This window comes from Ambystoma mexicanum, chromosome 5q, assembly GCF_040938575.1.
Source record: "Ambystoma mexicanum isolate Mex_15411 chromosome 5q, UKY_AmexF1_1, whole genome shotgun sequence".
Lineage (NCBI taxonomy): Eukaryota > Metazoa > Chordata > Amphibia > Caudata > Ambystomatidae > Ambystoma > Ambystoma mexicanum.
The window spans coordinates 532,160,091-532,179,518 of NC_090933.1; positions in this window are offsets into that span (position 1 = coordinate 532,160,091).

Consider the following 19,428-nt stretch of genomic DNA (forward strand, 5'->3'; position numbering starts at 1 on the left):
GCTACCATTGGCCTGTCATTGCCAACATGGCGCTGGTGCCATACTGGCTATTGCACCTATGTTACAGGGACATATAAGTTAGATTTCTGTCCAGGATGATAATATTTCTCTTTTCCTTCCATAACCCCCCCTCCTTTCACTCTGGACTGCTCTTCCGAAAGGGTAGGGTTTCTCAGTCCCAGTACTTTTCCCATTGTTTAGACTTCCCTAGAGAGATCTGCTTGAACCATGTGCCTCCAGTTAACCCTTTGCTGTGCCAGGGCTCTCAGCTCAGGCTCTCCTCTCTGGAATCATTAATCAAGGATTCTGGACCCCATCTCCACCAGCTCTTTGTTTTGCCGTGCCAGTGCCAGTCCACCCAACTAGGTGAGTCTCCAATCTTTTCCCCGATAACCACAGCAAGATTCTTGGCAGGTGGGTGCTAGCTATCATGGGGTTGTGGGGAGAACAAGACAGTAATAATGGATTTTCGTCTTGCGTCCCGCTAATATTTTGTACCAATGCTCCATGGCTCCAGACCTGAAGATCTCGGGTCAGAACCCTTTCTGCCCCTTGACCCAATGTTTATCCCTCTGCTCCCAGCCCACCTGACTCAGCTCTCTCCTCGTTCCAAGGAGTGCTTTCAGAGTGCAGTGTGGTCTGGCTGCCTTTACATTGGGGCACACGCATTAGTCCATTCCCTACAGTGAACACAATATAGTGATCGCTGCTAAAACATATGATAGGCACTAGGCCGCCTAGAAAGTGCATCTGGACCTGGGTGGACCTTTCTGAATATGGTGCACAATGATGGCAGTGCCTATGCTCGGGGCCCGAAAACCAAGCACGAGAAAGAATTATAAAGTGAAGAACTTGGGTCCTGGCTGGAATTCAGAGACTAGGGGATTTGCTGAAAAGTGACTTTGCTCTGCCGGCACAAGCCCTGATTCATGGAACTGTGCAAAGCGTATTGCAAAGTCACTTTTCAGCAGTGCAAAGTCACTTTGAACCGTGCAAGATATTCCATGAATCGGGGCATAGGTGTGGAAAAGTATCATACAAATTGTGTTGGGTAATGTACACAAATCAAGGAAAGGAGTTAAGCAGTGGGTAGCCTTGGAACCGTGGAAAAGTATTATCATTTCGGATTACAGTGATGGTGATACAAGATACAAAGTAGTATATATATCAGGGCATTAAATGGATTATGCCTCGAAAAACATTAGTATATATTGGGCCAGTCAAACAAAATTGGAACCCGGTTCTCCTGGGAGTGTCAGACCTCGTCTTCCCTGTTTTGGCAAACTTTTAATTGGCTCCATTCCTGTTGCCTCTGGCACACCTTTGCACTCCCACCAACTGTTTCGGTAACCCCTGTACCTTCAGAGTTGGACCTGGAATCTCCTGGTTGGTCTCTGGATCGTCTCTCTCTGTGCTCGGGTCTTGTGCGGCTTCTATGACTCTCTGGCATGGAGCAGTAGCTCTGCAGTTGCTGGTCCCTTGCAAGCACAGCGTCTTGCTTCGCGCTATCAGACACCTGCACTTGCCTGAACCTCTGCTCTGGCCACTTCTCACCCCGCCTGTCAGTGTAGGACCGCGTGAGGAGGCCTGTCTCTCCACATACTGGTCATCAGCCTCCTCCTCCCGCACTGTACCGCTGTCTCACTCTTGGTTCCTCCAGGGAGGGATTAACAATTGAGGAAGTCCTTCCGTTGTCTTTATTCAGAAGGACCACTGCCAACTAGAAAGCTCATTCACGTTCCTCCAAGTGATGTTCAGTGCTCTGTGCCTCCTCAACATCCAGTATATCTCAAGGAAATCCATCCCTACTCTTCCTTGTCTCAGTGAATGTTGGAAACGCTGTCTTACAGATATAGATAGAGGTGGGTAATATAGAAGTGTGGTTCATAGGGTAGGAGGATGTATAGGGTGCTACCTGAGGTGTGTCATATGTCATTCTCCCTAGATCCTAGTCTCTCCGCATGAGATCCTCCCACTGTATACCACCCCCAGGGGGACTATTGGGTACAGGCCTCATCACCCAGGCTATCCATGCAGCCGATCAAGGTCCAGAATAATCATGTAACCTGTGACAGATAACGTAAACTCCCATAAGGATGTCCACTTCAGAGGCATACCCGCAATATTCCAATAGAACAGACCATTTTGTTAAAATTGTGATGGTTTTCCCTCTGAGCTCCATCTACAATTTCCCAATCACCACCATTGTCCCCATAGGACATTTGCTGGAAGAGCGACCCTGCATAATACTGTCAGAGCATGGGTTTGCCTCAGTAATCAAGCCGAAATGTTCCACCAAATCATGTCTATCGTCTCTCCTGAAAAACATGTTTGCCATCATTTCACAAGCCCAAGTTCTGGCCAAGTTACTTACTCTGTGGTCCTGTTCCAAGCAGGATATAATATTCCAGAGTGGAATGAACTGATTCAACCAGAAAATAAAACCTTTTCCAGGGCCTACCCACCTGCCCTGGGCCCATTCCCGGAACCTTGCAGCCACCATCCCAGAAATTTGCTGGTCCCCAGACTCATGCAAGGTGCCACTACTGCCTGAACCAACCTCTCTAAGAATCATCTGGCCCTGTAAAGTCCTGTGCGGCCCACTTCAAATTAACCGCAGCCTGCTCTCAGGGAGCCCAGGGAATGGCAGGGCCACCCTCACTCCACGGCTTGCACCTGAAAAGATGTGATATTTTATTTATAGCACGCCTATACACAAGTGTTTCAAGGCTCAACAAGGCAAGGGGGGCAAGGGAGGACAAGGCAACAATCTTACTAGGCCAAGCAAGTGACATTGAGAATGCGCAAGTGCGGATGAGGAGGAAGGGGAAAAGTGCAAGTGGAGGGACTGTGGGGATGCAGATACAACCCCCAAGTGCCTCTCTTCCCAGAAACAATCTGTCTCGTGCAATGCTCCCACACTCCATGACTCACCACTGGGAGTGTCAGACCTCGTCTCCCTTTCTGTTCTTCCTGTGAACCACAATGGGCCTCATTACGAGGTAGGAGGTAGCCATGGCTACCCCCTTACCGCATTCCGGGTCCGGGTTCTCGGAATAGGGACTTACCAGGTAATTCTCGAGCCCCATAGGGCTCAATGGGAATGGGGATGGAGCTAATAACGGGCCAGCTAATAGCGGGCCAGTTATTAGCTCCCTGGTCCCTTACCGTCTCCCTCTAAGGGCACCTGGTAAAACCAGGCGCCCATAGCGGGACCCGCTAAGGGACCTCGGAATACGGAGGTAAGGGGTTACCGGCACCTTACTGGTGCCGGTAACCCCTTACCTCCAACCTCGTAATGAGGCCCAATGACTTTGTAATGCCATTCCATTCATATTGAGTAGAAATGTCATGTTTCCGTGCTCTGACCACACCAGTAGCCTCGTTACCTCCATCCACATCGAAGATTAAGCAGGGATTGATTCTTCGGCCTGTATCAGTAACAATCCCAAAGAGGAAATGTAAAATACGCTATTTCTACATCACGATTCTGATGGGAGTCAATGTATGTGCGTTACTTTTAATGGCAAACATGTTTTATTTCCACATGCCGTCAGATAAGCAAACCTTAACTGTCCATGTCATGCGTTTTCCTGCAGTTTCAAGAACACGCGTGCATATAGAGAATGTCAAAAAATGTCATATTCCACATCCCAAAGAGTTAAAGTTGGTACAGCTATCAACTGGTAAAGAGGCCAATTAACAACTTAAGAACAATTAACCATAGTCTGCTTAGTATGAAATCCAATAATGGTACCTTTTTTTTTGGTTTTCACAAAGTTCAGGGTGAATATTTTATTATGAGGATTTACATGGACTTTCGAAAGTAATTTTTGAAAGAGACAGCCAACCCCAGACGGTTATGTGGCTATATGTATTTTGGTTTTGAAAGATTAAGTAATGAAGCACATATTTCCGAATGAGACTATGCCTCATTACGAGTTTGCCGGTCTGGAAACAACGCTGCCAGTAAGACTACCAGGATCGTTGTTTCCAGACAGGCACACTACGACTCCGTGGACGGGTGCCGCCGCGTCTGCCACAGTCAGACCTGGCAGGCGGAACGGCACATCCCAAAGAGTTTCCCAGAAGCACCGGCACCATTGGCAACGTTGCTGGTGCTTCCATGTTCCCCTTTCCCATTGAATCCTATGGGACTTTGCAGCCTCCAGACCTCTAATGAGGCCTGAAGCAATTGATCTGGCCCAGGCTGCAATATGAAACCATATGTTCCTATTACATTTCTTTTGTTTATCCCTGAAGTTCGTTCACTCCTAGGGTTCAAAGGAAACTAGTATTGTTATCATTGCTCATTATTTCTAGCACAGGTATCTTTCCTCTTCTTATGAGTCTTGTGGATCAAGGCTGGGATGACTTTCAGAGCTTTAATGGAGGAAGTGACGTTGTCCAGGTGAGATTGTGAGAAATGTGCGATTTCAATTGCTAATTTGCTTTTAGAGGGGAGGCTGCATCTCAGTCAGTACCGGCAACGTTTGCTTTGTTTTTTCTGCCCAGGAGGGCCATCATATTTTGTGCTGGGTGGGGCCACGCCCGCCTTCTGCCTCATAAGCTTCAACAAACCTGCAGGTGTCTTGCCACTTACCTGGCACCGTGTCACGGGGTCCCGGGTGCCCTCTTGTAGGCTCTACCCACGCTGGAGATGGCCGCTGGTATTCTCGATGCGGCTGCCGATGGTGATGGGCGCCACCATTATGGTTGCTTTGCGCATGCGCAGGAGACCGTGTTTGGCTCTTTGCACATGCGCGATCCACAATGCCCTTCAGTGTCCCAGGAAAACCTTTGCCAGCGTTTTCCCAGCCATCGGCTAATTAGCCTGCCTATATGAGCAATAGGAAGACGCTTCTCTGCGCATCTCAAGGTGGAAAGTTCTGTCCGTACCCTCGCTCCTGGGATCTGTCCCTCGCCTGCTCTCTTGTCAGTCCAAGCAGCCGACTGATTCCAGTTCTTCGTCTTGACTGTCTCTTCTGTCCTGTTCTTCCCTTTTTGTCCTCCCAGTCATTTCCTGCTTGGGTCTTCCCCCTCTTGTCCTGCCGTGCCTTGCTTCATGTACCTTGGACCTGCTGCCACGAGTAGTCACCCTTATTGCTTCTTTCGCCTTGACACTGCAGTCTTCATCATCCAATCCATCCATTCATGCGCTGCTGCCAGTTTGTCTCTTCGTCATCCTGTTTGCTGGTGCACCCCCTAGGCCTGGTCTCCGCGTGGCCTTCCCTGTCAGTGCTTGCACTGTCCTTGTGCCAAAGAAATCAGGGAAGGTCCGTCCCGTGGTGTGGGGAGCTGATCCAGCATACACCTGTGCATTGGGGTGTCATTGGGTTGGTTTCCCATCTCACCTTGTCTTCTGGTCCTTCGAGATCAACCTCGTGGCATATTAGCTTCATCGTCTCTTCAGCAACAAAAGAAAGCAGGTAAACAGTGCAAGCGAGACGCTGAGCATGATAGCAGGGCGAAAGCCCATGGGGATAAAGGGCGCAGGTTTTGCTCTCTCACCGGGTGTTCCACGTGAGCAGGGTGAGAGGCCTCTAGGCCAGGTGAAGAGTCTTTATTCTGGTCCCAAGCTTTGCATTTCACCTAACACTGCAACTGAGGAACCTTAACCAGAAGAGCCTCATGAGGTGAGACGGAGAGTGGAGAAACCTGGGCCGGGGACTATAGTGACTGGTGTTTCGACTCCACTATGTGAGCCTCATTGAAGGTGTTGCATCTTCATCTACCTCCCTACATCCCTCACACCCCCACTCCATACAGCCCATCTCTCGCTCAGGGGTGGACTGGGAACCAAAAGGGACCCTGGAAATAATTACTGGGAACCAAAAGGGACCCTTGAAATAATTTTCAAAGTGGCCCCATATTACAAGTTTTCAGCAAGTTCAATTCTTTTCCTATGAGAAAATGTGGAAATACCATACAAAAGAGGCCCAGGGTGCAGAGGCCCACTGGGAAATCTCCAGAGTTCCCTAGGGGCCAGTAACCCCCTGCTCACGCTAATCATGCAAGTTTGCGCAGAGCCCAAACATTGGATTTTCACCATGAGATTCAAATTGGGAACCTGGCCCCGTCTGATAGGGCGTGGAGCTTGATATCGATACTGACACTGACACTGGATATGTAAAAAAAGAATGCCCTATTAAATTGACGGTAGAAGCTTATTTCCTAATCAAAGATCAAAGCCGTTGTTGGGGTCCAACCAAGATGTCTTGGGGGTGAGAGATAAATACACTTGGAATCATCCACAGAGGAGAAACAAAAAGTAGCCTGGGGTGTCTGATCGGCGCATGCCCCGAACAAAAACCTACAATCATAAACCTAGGCAAATCAATTACAAAAGAAGGTCTGTTGATCGTTTTATGACCCCCTACTTGCCATGACAATGATACAGAGAAAGACACACGTAATGTTAATACAACTCTGTCAACAACTATGGCCGAACTACCCCCGTATGATAACATTTCCGCCAGCTTCCCGGTCCCCACTAACATGACTATCTTACACCCCATACCAATGCTGACTAGTGATGGGTTGGTGCCACGACCATCACCAGTGGAGGCAGTCACTGGCTGAGTCCCCCATACTAGCTGTTACCCCCTTAGGGCTTGGGTTATTCCCAAGGGCAACTGCTTGGCTCCCGAGTCTCCGACTGCAGCTGAATTAATCCACATGGACAACACCCTGCCTACATTTGCTCAGAAACTCAGCCCCCTCGTCCCCCTGGCCCAAATGGATTTGGAGAATGACGCTGTGCCTGAAGACAAGCCGTCCCTTACTAGTAGTACTTGGAGTGAGAACATGATGAAGATGTGTTTAGGGTACAGCTCTTTTCTTCATTTAACACCATCAAGGGGCTCCAAGCAAACCATTCAACAAAACCTACCTAATTCTGACATTTTTCTTAAGGAGGATTGCTTTGCTCAGAGATGTAATTGTAAGCAAGTGCTCTCCAAACTCGTAGACATCAAAAGGCTATTACTGGTTTTGACAGCAGGCCAAAGGACGAGGGGGACCAATAGGGGACTTTAATACTGGCTCACTGGATGTTAAGGGGTCTTACAATCTACCCCTGGAACGCCCGGAGAAGATAAATATTTGTGATACACTGCCCCCTGAAAAAAAGACTGATTCCTGCATATCTGAAATGTGAGACAATTTCAGGTTCCTATCCATTGTGAGACCAATCTACATAATGATGTGACTCTGCCACAAGAATAGCAAGTAGGGAAGCCAATGAGTTCCCTAATGTTATCATCATGAACACTGTAGGAGATAATCGGGCCACAAACATAGTGTGAACCCAAGGCCCCAGGTTGGTTGAAAAAAGTTCACACAGACCCTGCCCTATGGAAAGCATGATCAGCCATCAAGTCCACGGGGGCTCAAGGAGGGCCACAGCATTTCTTCAGTGGGTACAGAAATTGTTTCCCAACCAGCGGGAACCAAGTGACGCACTCTTAAATAAATGTTTGCACTGGCTTCGTACTGTAAGGGGCTGTACCTTTGTGCCTAGGGAAGCTACAGCCAGCTGCCACATAGTGCGTAATGAGGGGGACAATTCTCGTGAATCTATCAAACTGGAATTTTGGGATCCAAGGGTGGCCAATGCTGTTCTGGGTAGAGTTGGGAACCCTGGCAGGACTGTAAACTGTGGTATTGTAATCAACTCATATCCTTATTTGAAATGTGTTGGCCTATTTGGAAACTTCTCACATAACTCGGCTTTATCTGGCCCGTCTCTAACACCATTAGGGACAAGGCTGAATGATAACCACTGTGGCTATGAACTTAAGGGCATTAGTACTGTTACGTGAAAATGAAAAGGGGATTCCCTTACTATTGTGCTTTTTCCTTCTCCCCTTTGACTTTATGTATTAAAATAACTGTTGTATTGTGTTAGGAAGCACTTTGATGGCCTCACAGCTGAATAAAGTTATTTGACTGACTGGTACATCAGTGCCAATTTGATGCCCAGGAATGGGTGGGAATCCACCTGTGCATCAGACAGGATTTGAGTTGCTCCTGTGAAGCAGTACATTTTGGAGGGGATCAGGGCCAAGACCTGTTTTTTCAGAACACCAGCTCAGGTCGAATTGATCTATCTTTGATCAAAAGATGCATTAAGGATGTTTACAGTGTCGTCTGGCACATCCTTGGAAAGGACAGCTTGGACGGGATCTGTTTGAGATTCTGATCTCTGGGTCTTGCTGAGAAAGTCCTGGAATCTTGCACGATATAATGGGTGAATGAGAAACCATGAAACGTCTGCAGTGTCAGGCAAGAGGTTAAACAATTGAGAGGTAACACAACGTGAAGGTTCTTAAATGGTGCAAAGTCGGCAATTTTAAGGCGGAAGGATAGCAGGGTAGCTGAAAGATGGGTAGCCAGTCTCTTCTGGACGTTAGCATTACTTAACACATTTTCATCATATGTGAATGTTTTTACTTGTGTGCTTTGAATACATGTTTAGATCACTTTATATACTAAGTTGACTGGCACATTTCTGGGAGGCTGTGGAGGCAGCAAACATGGTGTGCCAGTAAAATCCCTTGAATACATTAATGTTGTGTGCGTGTGCTCTCAACACTGGTTTATGAGACATGTCTAGCACCCATGTGGCGGCTGTGAACACACTTGACAGTGAGAGGCCTTTGTGAAATGGTAAAATATGGAAAAAAAAACTTTTCTATCCCAGTGTGGGGAATAGAAATGCAAGTCTAACAGCAGTGAGGCACTTCTGAAGGTGTCAGAAATAATGCGCTCTCGCATTGCGCATCCCCCTTGCTCCTTTTTCAAAAAGGCAGAAGGCAATGTTTCTTTTATCTTCACAATTGGCAGTGAACCCGCTTGTGAATTAGGGAATGTACTTTTAAATCTGCTGAAATATCCTCTGATTTGTCCAATTACACAAAAGGGGTTGAACAAGGGCATGCAAATTGGTGCATCATAAATGTGCAAATTCATATGCATTTTGTGAAATGTACAACATTTTTGGGCTGTGCACCAAACAATGTTTCCAGAATCTGTCCCAGGATAGGAATTTCCCCAAAAGTGACCAGGCCTCTTTAAAGACAGGAGTTCAGCATTACAGGCTGCACATTGATGGTAACCGGGTAAAGAGGGTGTCTATCACCATAGCCATTGTCAACGCACCTTTCTGTCATCTCGTAGAGTCGGCTGCCGCACCGGGCTTGTTTCCCTTGGGAACTACTCTCTGCTTGCTGTCACTCACTCAGTATGACCTTTTATTTGCATTTAACAGGCACCCAAGAGGGCAAAAAAAAAAAAACAGACTTTGAATCATTGCGAGTCAATTCTCACACCTTAAAGGGCGGGCACACTCCTTTTTGCTAGAGGACATTTTGAAATAATAGAAGATAAACCCCTGCTTGCCTGAAGGTTTTTCTCACAATACCTTTTAGAGATCCACAGATCGTTGGCAAATGAATCGTAGCAAATCACACCCTGGTTTGTAGTGACAACTGTGCTATGTTTACCTCAGGTCACAGAAGAGACAGTCACGCGCCGGTTTATTTCTGCACTGAAAAATGCATTGGGAAGGTGATGACGGCTTTAAAATGCGCACATCCCATTTCTGAACGTAAGATACATGCTGAAAATGTATTGACATTTGACCTAAATAAAAACACAATGGGGTAATTTTATTAAAATTGTTATTACAGGGAGGTAACCACGAATGTTATCCCTTATGTGTTGTTGGGTCACCTACATGCAATTTTAAACCTTTACAAAAAGAGTGCAAAAGTAGAGAATAAAAACAGGAGAAATGACTTTACTCTTTGGTTTAACGCTGCGTTTTGAAAGAAGTATAAATATCCCCTTAAAGTTAGCTTTGCAGGCAGCATTTACAATGGATTCATATGGAATCTGCTTACTTTTAGCAGGAGCAAAATGATGTCAGTTTCCATTTGTTTTACGCATGCATGAGAATCTCATGTAGGCTTTGTGACAGAATTCCACGTGGCAGAGGCATGCAAGACCTAAGTTCTTTGATTTGTATTAATATAACGAGGCAGCTAAATCTTGTTCTGATGGCGAGATCTGCTAATTAGTTCCCCCCTTTCCAAATGATCCATGCCAAAATTGAAATGCTCCCAGGTGCCTGGCTCTAACCAGTCTACTGATATTACATCACCAGTTATGCCCTCAAACAGAGCAAGCTGTAAGGTCACCCATGACAGCTGATGTGGCACAGAAACACAGCAGTAAGAGGTAGCAATTTAACTTTTGTTCCTCTGATTTACATTTTAATAATTGTCTGCCTTAATCAGTCTGGTGGCAGGTAAATCTCTAAATATAAGCTATGCCTAGTTGTGCCATGGTGACTAATAGAAGAGGCAATTATGAAGCCACATCAATTTAATACCACACCAGTGCCACTCTGTGAGCACGGCTTAGCCAGTACAGGACTGATGTTTTTTGGCATGTAGCCTAAGTGTTTCGACAACTGCCTTGTGGAACAATAGCCAGGCTGCTGCTTCCTTTGATTTTCCAGTAGGGAGGGATACACCGTCCCCTAGGGCATTGAAAATTTCTTCAGGCAGTCTCCTCCGAATGGTGCTTCAGAGGCAGAATTGACATGACAAAGCCAGCCTCACACCAGGGTGCTGATCACTGGAATGCCTTTGAATCCAGCATGCATGGGAAGGTGGTATAGTTAGAATAGCCAGAGAGGGAGGTTGGGCCTGGAGAAGGATCCCTCGATCGTGCTTTGTGTTAGGATTCACTTGTATTTCCTGTACCCTTCAGTTCCAGTAAGCAAGGCACTCTGGGTGTGATGACATAAGGCAAAGGGGGATTGTTACAAAAACGGGGATTGGACCTCTTACAGCAGACTTGCTTTGGACTGATCAATCCCCTGTGGCATTTTGCCTATAAAAGGAGAAGGACAGTCTTCATTATGTGATTCATCTTTAGGCACCAAGAAGAAGAATATGCTTTTGGACCTCTGTTGAGAGTATGGTCCGTTCCAAAGTCCTCTGCCATAGAGGTGAAGAAAGAAGGCATTCAAGGCAGAGGAAAGCTCTGCTCCCTACCCATCCAAATGCACACTGTGGGTGTAATTCTGTTGGATCAGGGCCTCATGGTGGCTGCACTGGAATCAGGACCCTCTAACTGGAGGTGAAGGAAAGCCTGTAGGTGCCAGCTAAGCTCCCTGGATTGGCATTGCAACAGGAGGCCTCGCCTTCTTCCTGCAAAGCCTGGACTTGGACTTTGAGCAACCACAGACCCAAAGTGACCTGGGCTCTCCCTGCATCTCCAAACAGCTTTGAAACAGGTTTAGACACATTCGTTGCCATCCAAGCTGCTATACGGCAACCACCAGAATCATCCTTGACACAGATAATTAATCATCTCTACACCTCAGAGATCACTTGAAGGCGAGACCGGCACTCTACGGTCTCCGTATCTATGATCTGGCGAGAGTCCTCAACTCGACACTGCTGTCTGGTGACCAGCTTCTTGAGCTACTTGCAAATGCTACTACAGTGCCCCAACATCATGTTGAGACGGCTGAGCCTGACTAGGGAATTTTCAATGGCATAGGGGAAGCCTGCTTGTTGCCGAAGGGACTCTGATTCTCCACATCCCAGGCCACCGAGTTTTCCAATGTCATGGGCCCAATTCCAAGTGTCATTCCCAGCATCTTCAACCCACAAACCGATGCTGTTGCCGACAGCACCACACCGTTGGGACCTGCCATTGCCTATCTACAAAACAATCCCCCCAAAAGTGCCTTGACTCTTGGTTCTGTACAGAAGAACCTGGTTAAATGATTTTGAGCACCAAAGACAACAATAGGGTACTGTGATTAGGACTTGTCAGCCTGCCTTACCTTTGGGACCACAGGTACTTGTATCCCCATTTCTCTGATTTTTTCTTAAATACATTTTGTTGAACATTGTGGGTTAGATATTTGTCTTTTTATTGTTTAATTAGAAGTCTATATTTTTATGTGACCTTGATTGATCATTCTTTTTTTTGGATGCTGTGCTTACGTGGTTTGGGCGGCTATTGCGATCACTCCACAGCCCTCCTGATGAGTATAGCCTGCCCTCTGTCTTTCGCTATCACATAAACTGAAAGCGGTATACTTTTTGATATGTGCCTGTTTTACATTTATGATTGGGATATGTGAAGGCATCTTGGAGTAAGACACAGACAAAAGAATATGATTAACAACAAAACTTTACTAACTTAAAAGTCAGGCTGGAGAAACCCCTATCTTGCTCTATACTAGGGTGGGATTTCTCTACCAAAACAAAACTAAGCAAAGTTAAAGTTAAAGAGTTCAACTTACGAATCTGTTTGTGTCCAAAACCTATACTTGCCCTCACAACAAATCTATACAATGTGAAGGGATGTCAGCAACCAACAAAATAGTGTTCAACACAAAGTTCGGAGCTCTGTCCAGCTTGCAGCTTTCTTTCAGCTCCCTTCGCCAAGTATAAAACAGTTGCAATAAAAGTCTCAGGATTGCCTTAAGTTCACGATGATCTAGAGTTAACCAATACTTGGGGTTGCCTTCCCCAAGTTCAAAAACACAGTTCCAAACACAAAATATCTTGAGACTTTGTCCTCTGGTCAATAAGGAGGTTAAACCTCAGGCTTGACTTCCTCAAGATTCGCTTTCAATGTTATAATGGTATTTTCCAGTTTCCTTAAAGTTGAGCCACACTTGCACCCTCTGTATATGGTGGGTATTTGTACAAAAATGTCTTGACTGAAAATTGCAGTTCATTCAGATTTCCAATTAAAGTTTATTATTTACAATTTCTCCCACTCTGTTGTTTAATATACTTTTCTTTGGTTCACTTGGTAAAGTTCACTTCCAAAGGTTCCATTCACCTTGGAATTCCATATATATTGGGTTCAGTTGTATTGTTAAAGTTGTATTCACTTTAAAGTTCAATGTGCATTGGTTTCATTTGTTCAGAAATTGTAAATTCAGCATATATGAATTTTACTTGTATTTAAAGTGGCATTTCACGTTTTCGCTTGACACATGGGTATTTTAAAGCTGCATTCATATTCATAGGTAACAGTCAGTTTATTTATTGAGTTTTCTATCAGTTCGGTATTCAATAAGCTTGAAGATATGTTTGTTAAGCTTTTCATTCAGTTCGGAATTCAAGAATTGTTAAAGGTTTAATTCTGCTCATTTTGTTGTTATATATCTTTGTAGATTGCCTTTATAATGTGCACTGCACTCAGAGACCTTCGAAACGGGCATTCATATACATGCGACCACTCCATTACAAAGTATTCTTAATTGTTCAATATTGAATGGGGATTCTGAAAGGAGACCTTTGAAAACGTGTTTTATCATGCACGCAACAACTCTGATACAAAGTAATCCTCTGTGTAAGTTCAAACACTTACATATCGGGTTTACTCTCATAGAAACTCACTGGTTGCTTCTTTGGAAGTTCCTGCAGCGCAGATCTCTCTGCCTTCTGTTCTCCACCTCAGTGCTGCACCTCCTGCACCTTAGACACTCCAGGGTTGGTGTCTTGCCCCAGAAGAATGAGCACTTCGAACACCAGAAAAAGGGGCAGCCTTCCTGCCTGCTCCCCTTTTAGTGTTCCTTCAGTTCCACAGAGCCGCAGCTCCTGGGCTGCACACCCATGAACACACGGCATGTTTGTTTGTTTATTTGTTTGTTTATTAATTTATATAGTGCACCAAACCCTTAGGTATCTGGGCGTGTTACAAGTAAGTTACAATTTTCATAGGCATATAAAGTTACAGGGCCTCATTACAACTCAGACGTTAAGGGTTAACGCCGTCGTTAACCCTTAACGCCTGATTCCAATTTTAACGGCTGCTTTTAGCAGGCGTTAAAATCCATGGCGCTAAACCGCCTTGGTGCTAATTACGGCACCGTAATTTACGGTGCCGTAATTAGCGCCTTCCCCACTCCCATTATGCCCTATGGGGCAAAAATGGGAATGGGGAAGGGTAAATGGGAAATGGGGATTTACCGCCCCACTCACCTTGGAATGGGGCGGTAAATCCGCCATCCACCATGGTGTAAACACAGTTTACACCATGGTGGTAAAGTTGGTGTACTTACCGCCTGGGTCGTAATGACCCCAACAGTCATTATAAGCAGGCATCAGTTTTCAGTTTGCACATGGAGATATTACAGTCATTATATACAAAATATTACAGACATTATATGCAGAAATCCTAAAGGGAGCCGGCACGATGATGAATATGAGAATTTCCTTAAATCAATAATTTACATAGTAAAAGACAATGGGCCTCATTCCGAGTACGGCGCTAACCAATGGCGCTATTAACGCCTTGGTTGACGCCGTACCCGGACCGGCAGCGCCTTGGTGGATGGCGGAATCACCGCCCCATTCCAAGGTTGGCGGGGCGGTAATTCCCCATTCACCAAGGCTCTTCCCCATTCCCAAATGAGCCCCCATAGGGCTCAATGGGAATGGGGAAGATGCAAATAACGGTGACCGTTCATTACGGTCACCGTTATTGGCTTGGAGGCCCCTTTGCGCCCTCGACTTTAACACCTGCTCAAAGCAGGCGTTAAGGGCGAGGGCGCAGAGGGAACTCGGAGTATGGCGGTAAGGGAATACCGCCACCGGTCTCGTTACCGGTGGCCACTATCCCTTACCGCCATACTCGGAACGAGGCCCAATGATATACCGTGTAGGGGACGAGAGTCAAGCAACAGTAGTGGTAAGGAGCCAGCTTTTGGTGTTTTTCCTAAAACTGGAGAATGACTGAATGACTGGTCTGTTCTCAAAGCAATGGGAAGAGAGTTCCATAATTGGGCGGCCATAACTGGAAAGCTACTACCTCCTGCTTTTTTCAAATAAAACCTAGGGACAAGGCAGAAAGAATTAGCTGTCCAAGTAGGACGTGTTGATGTTTTTTTGACAATTCTTTCCCTTAGATAAAGCAGGGCAGAATTATTTAGGCATTTGTAGGGGAGAGAGACCGTTTGAACTGAATTCTGTCATTAATTGAGACCCAGTTATTATTCTGTCTAGCCTCAGAGATATGTTGTCTCCTAAGTATGCTGAGGGCCATTCTCAGTACGTTGTTTTGAAGTATTTTAAGTTTATTGACAATGTATTTGCTAGGCCCTAAGTAGAGGGCATTACAATAATCAAGTTTGGATAAAATGAAGGCTCTCGCTAAAGTGATGCCACTTTCTGTGGAGAGGAATGGTTTACAAGCCTGTATTACTTTGAAAGTATAAGGTGTTGCTGAGGCAGTAGCATTAACTTGTTTGCCTAGGCTGAGGGGTGATTCTACACAAAAGCCTAAGGTTTTTACCTCCTTTGCCACTTTAATGTCGATGCCGTCAATGTTGAAGGCTGAGTATTTGTTACTGAGTTTGTTGATGTTGGCTGAAGCTCCTAGGATTAGGAGCTCCGTTTTATCGTCGCTCAGGCAGAGACTGTGTGTGGCCATCCATGCCTGAATGATAAGATAGATTTTATTCACTAAGGCCAGGTCGGTATCATAGTCTCCAGTAAGTGGGATGAGGATCTGGGTGTCATCTACATAATTTGTGTAGGCAACACTCAGATGGTCAAGGTCATCAAACAGCGGTTTAGTGAAGAGACATTATACATAGTGGGTGATACACAAGAACCTTGAGGTACCCCACATGTTATAGGTGTGGAATCTGCTGAGGCTGAAGATGAGAACACTCTCATTGACCTATTGTTCAGAAATGATTGAATCCATGCTGTGGCTTCCTGGGAGAAATTAACCGCTGTAGACAGGTGTTTACATAGCACTTTGTGATTCACCAAATCGAACTCAGCTGATAAGTCTAATAAAAGTAGGAGGACTAGTTTCCTATTGTCTTTTATTTGATCAATTTGGGTCTTCAAATCTATCAGAGTCGTTTCTGTGCCATGTTGTGGACTAAAACCAGATTACCGTAGCCCTAAGAGATTGTAAGTCTCCAAATATGCTTGTATCTGCAGGTAGGCTGCCTTGTCTATTATCTTAAGTAAAAACGTTACTGTAGTGATCGGTCTGTAGATGGTTGGGATGGTAGGGTCCAAGGATTTTTTTTTAAGATTGGCAAGACCCATGCATCCTTCAGGTTGGTAGGGACGTTGCATGATAGAAATGAGGCGTTAATTAATTTGGTAATGAAGGGAGCCAGGTCGCTGGCCGCTTCTTTGATAATCTGGGCTGGGCAAATATCTCCCTGCCATCTGGAAGGTTTGAGCGAAGCAATGATATTTTCCACCTCTTGAGTAGTGACTTGTGCAAATTTGAAATGCAGGAGATGTTTCGGGGTTAGATCTGGGACTTTTTGAAAGGTACCTGTTGTGGGAAGGTTCACGTTTTTATCTAAGATTTTTTTTGGAGGAGGGAGATTTTGGTGGACAGTGCATTCTGGATGTTAGTGCACCATACTTGATCCCTTATGCGAGTTGCTGAAGGGGGGATGGAGGCTTCCATTTCTCTAAGGATAATAAAGAGTTCCTTGGTACTAGAACTAGGTTTATTGATCCTGTCATAGTAAGTTTCTCGTTTAGTTAGTAGTATTTCAGCTTAATATTTCGCAGACAATTTCAGCAGATTACATTTGTTGTCCTTAATGGGGAGGTTTTTCCACTGAACTTCCATTTTCCTTTTTTCCGGCCCGCAGGGCTTTTAGTTGGGGTGTGAACAATGAGCTCAGGTGGGCTCTAGGTGTTGCACATGTAAAGCTTTCCACTGCTTTTCTTGGGCTCTCTCCTGCTGCTTCACCATCGCTTCCACTGCCTCTCCTTCTGACCTTATTTTATTGGGCTTTCTTTTACATACCTGCGGCTCTTTAACCGGCTGCAGGTGCGAATGTGCAATCAGCCCTGCCTGACCCTCATTATGGGGACATTCCTGACCTCTACAACTCTCCCCATGCCTCTTCCTCGTCCCAGTACCAGACTGGTAAAAGCACCTAGACTTCATTAGTCCTGGTTGCCTCTTCTTCATCCTAGTATTGTTAATGATTATATATGAGGAAGTCAGGGGTGTTGATTCACAATAACCCATGAAGGTGGGGGAAGAGTTGGGTTTGTCATCAGTAGGAAAAGGGGATACCATGTCTCTCCCGAGGGCATTCCATTCCTAGTCCCCAAAGACCCTCCACCCTGGTGATCCTCCCTCGCTAGTCCACCCACAGGGTCAGGATCCAAAAGAATGGCCTTTCCCTGGCCACCTGCGTAGAGGATATAAGGGGGTTAGAAGTGAGAATAACCCCAGGTTTCTCACAGATATCTGCTGTTTAGTGATAGTGTGGGGCTGAGTAGATTGTGTAGCCACTATTTATCTATGTACTCTTGCAAAGCACAGGTCATTTTGTCAAAGGCAGGAAACAAAGTACTCTTTAAATATGGAGGAGGAATGCATAGCGGAAACTGTAATTCAGGTTGGTGAGCCTACTAGGCCTTCAAAAGGAAGGAAGATGTCCTGGAGCAGTAACTCATGGCATTAAACGCTTTACACCTTGGTATTATGTTTTGGTTTACTGCTACAGCCCATATCAAAAGACACCCACTCAAGAGTTAATTATAATTGAAATTAAAAGTCTGTAATTAATTATTTTGACATAGTACTTTTTACACATGGGCCATCAGTATATAAAAAAAGAAATAGTGTGTGCACCATTCACATAAACAACATAAACTTATAAAATAACTACATTTTATAATTTTGTTTAATTGTAAATCAAACATTTGGAGGACACCTACTACCACATTTGCATAATGCAGAATCCAATCTCCACAAGCAGACCAAGGGCTACAGTCCTTGGTGCTGGGGACTCCCGCACAGCAAATGCTGCTTACATTTCAACTATGCTTAATTTGAAAACATTCTCACTTGATATAAAGTGTTACTTCTGAACTCTGCCTGGTTGTGTAATCAGGAGCGTTGTGCAGTTCTTGCTGGTATTGTGGCACACGTCACTGAGAACACTGATTCCAGCATGCCTTGTTGAAATGCTGGTATTTCTCAAGGGTTCCATGTCATTTCATCGTGGGATGTTTTTCCGCTGGGATTTTTACAGCGAATTTTGTATCGAAAAAACCCATTGGATTTTTTTCATTTATTTTGGGGGGCTCCCACCCCAAACCTCCCATTCCCTTTCAATTTATATCTATTACCAAAACCCACATTCCATATATATAATTTTTTAACCTGCCTGAAAAAAATGGTATGGTTTTTTTTCGGAAAAAAATTCACAATAAAAAACCCAGCGAAAAAAAGGCCTGCGATGTAATGTAAGGACGTTGTACCTTCTCAAGGTATGTTTCAATGTTTTTTCTTCTTCAAAAGGGCCCGGTTACTTGCTTGTTGGGGTCTGTGAAGTTTGCTGAGTTCAGTGAGGCCTGGTAAACCACAGTGGGTCACGGGACTAAATTATTGGGGTCTTCAACATCTGAATCTAGGGTAGGTGCTTCAGTGGTAGGAAATGCAGTGGATGTATTTGTAATAGAAACAGTAGATATTACGTGCACTCCTTAAATTAATAAATTTACCAAAATGTGTTATTTTTCTGGTGCATGGGATAACAACGGTCTTTTAGCCAAGACCTAACTATTACAGTGAAAGCAATGATATTAACAATGAGAAAACTCATTCTTAGTCTGCAGCAATCTGAATGAGAGTAACCACTTCACTAATTGTTTCAGAATAACACTTATAGATTTGAAATAATCATTTGTATTCAATCAATTATCTTCAACTAGCTGGGGTACCTGGCGCTGCCCGTGTCCTGATCGAGTGGTGGCTCATGTGCCCTAGAGGATGTTGCTCTTGTGCTCCTGTCGGCAAGTCTTGCTTCAATTTGCTCTGGTGTCTCATGTGCCCTGGAGGATGTTGCTCTTGTCCATATGCCAGCAAGTTTTGCTTCAGTTTGCTCTGGAATCTTATTTGCCCTGGAGAAAGTTACTCTTGTCCTCTGGTCTGCAAGTCGTGCTGCTGTTTGTTGTTGTGTTTCAGAAGCTCTTGTGTTTCAGAAGCTCTTGAAATTGATTGTCGCTTTACATCAGATGGAGCTTTTCCAAGTGATGTTCGTTTTTTGTGTGGCATGCTTCAATCACTCAATGGCTTCAGCACACTTGAGAAAATATCCAAGAAAGATTGATTGATTGTGCTCTCTTCTTGTGAATGAACTTAAGTAAACAGTAACCTTGCAATTTCCCATGTTTGGAGTGGCACGATATGATAAAATGTTAATTTTATTTTTTTCCAAATTCTTTTTGCTTATATGATTTTTTCACCCAAACGTAGACTACAATCTCGCCCCAGACAAAAGAGGAATCCATGCAAAATTTGGTAGACGTGGGTACAACGGTGTGGATTTTTATAGCCAGACAAACATACACACATACATATATACAGCTTTATATATAA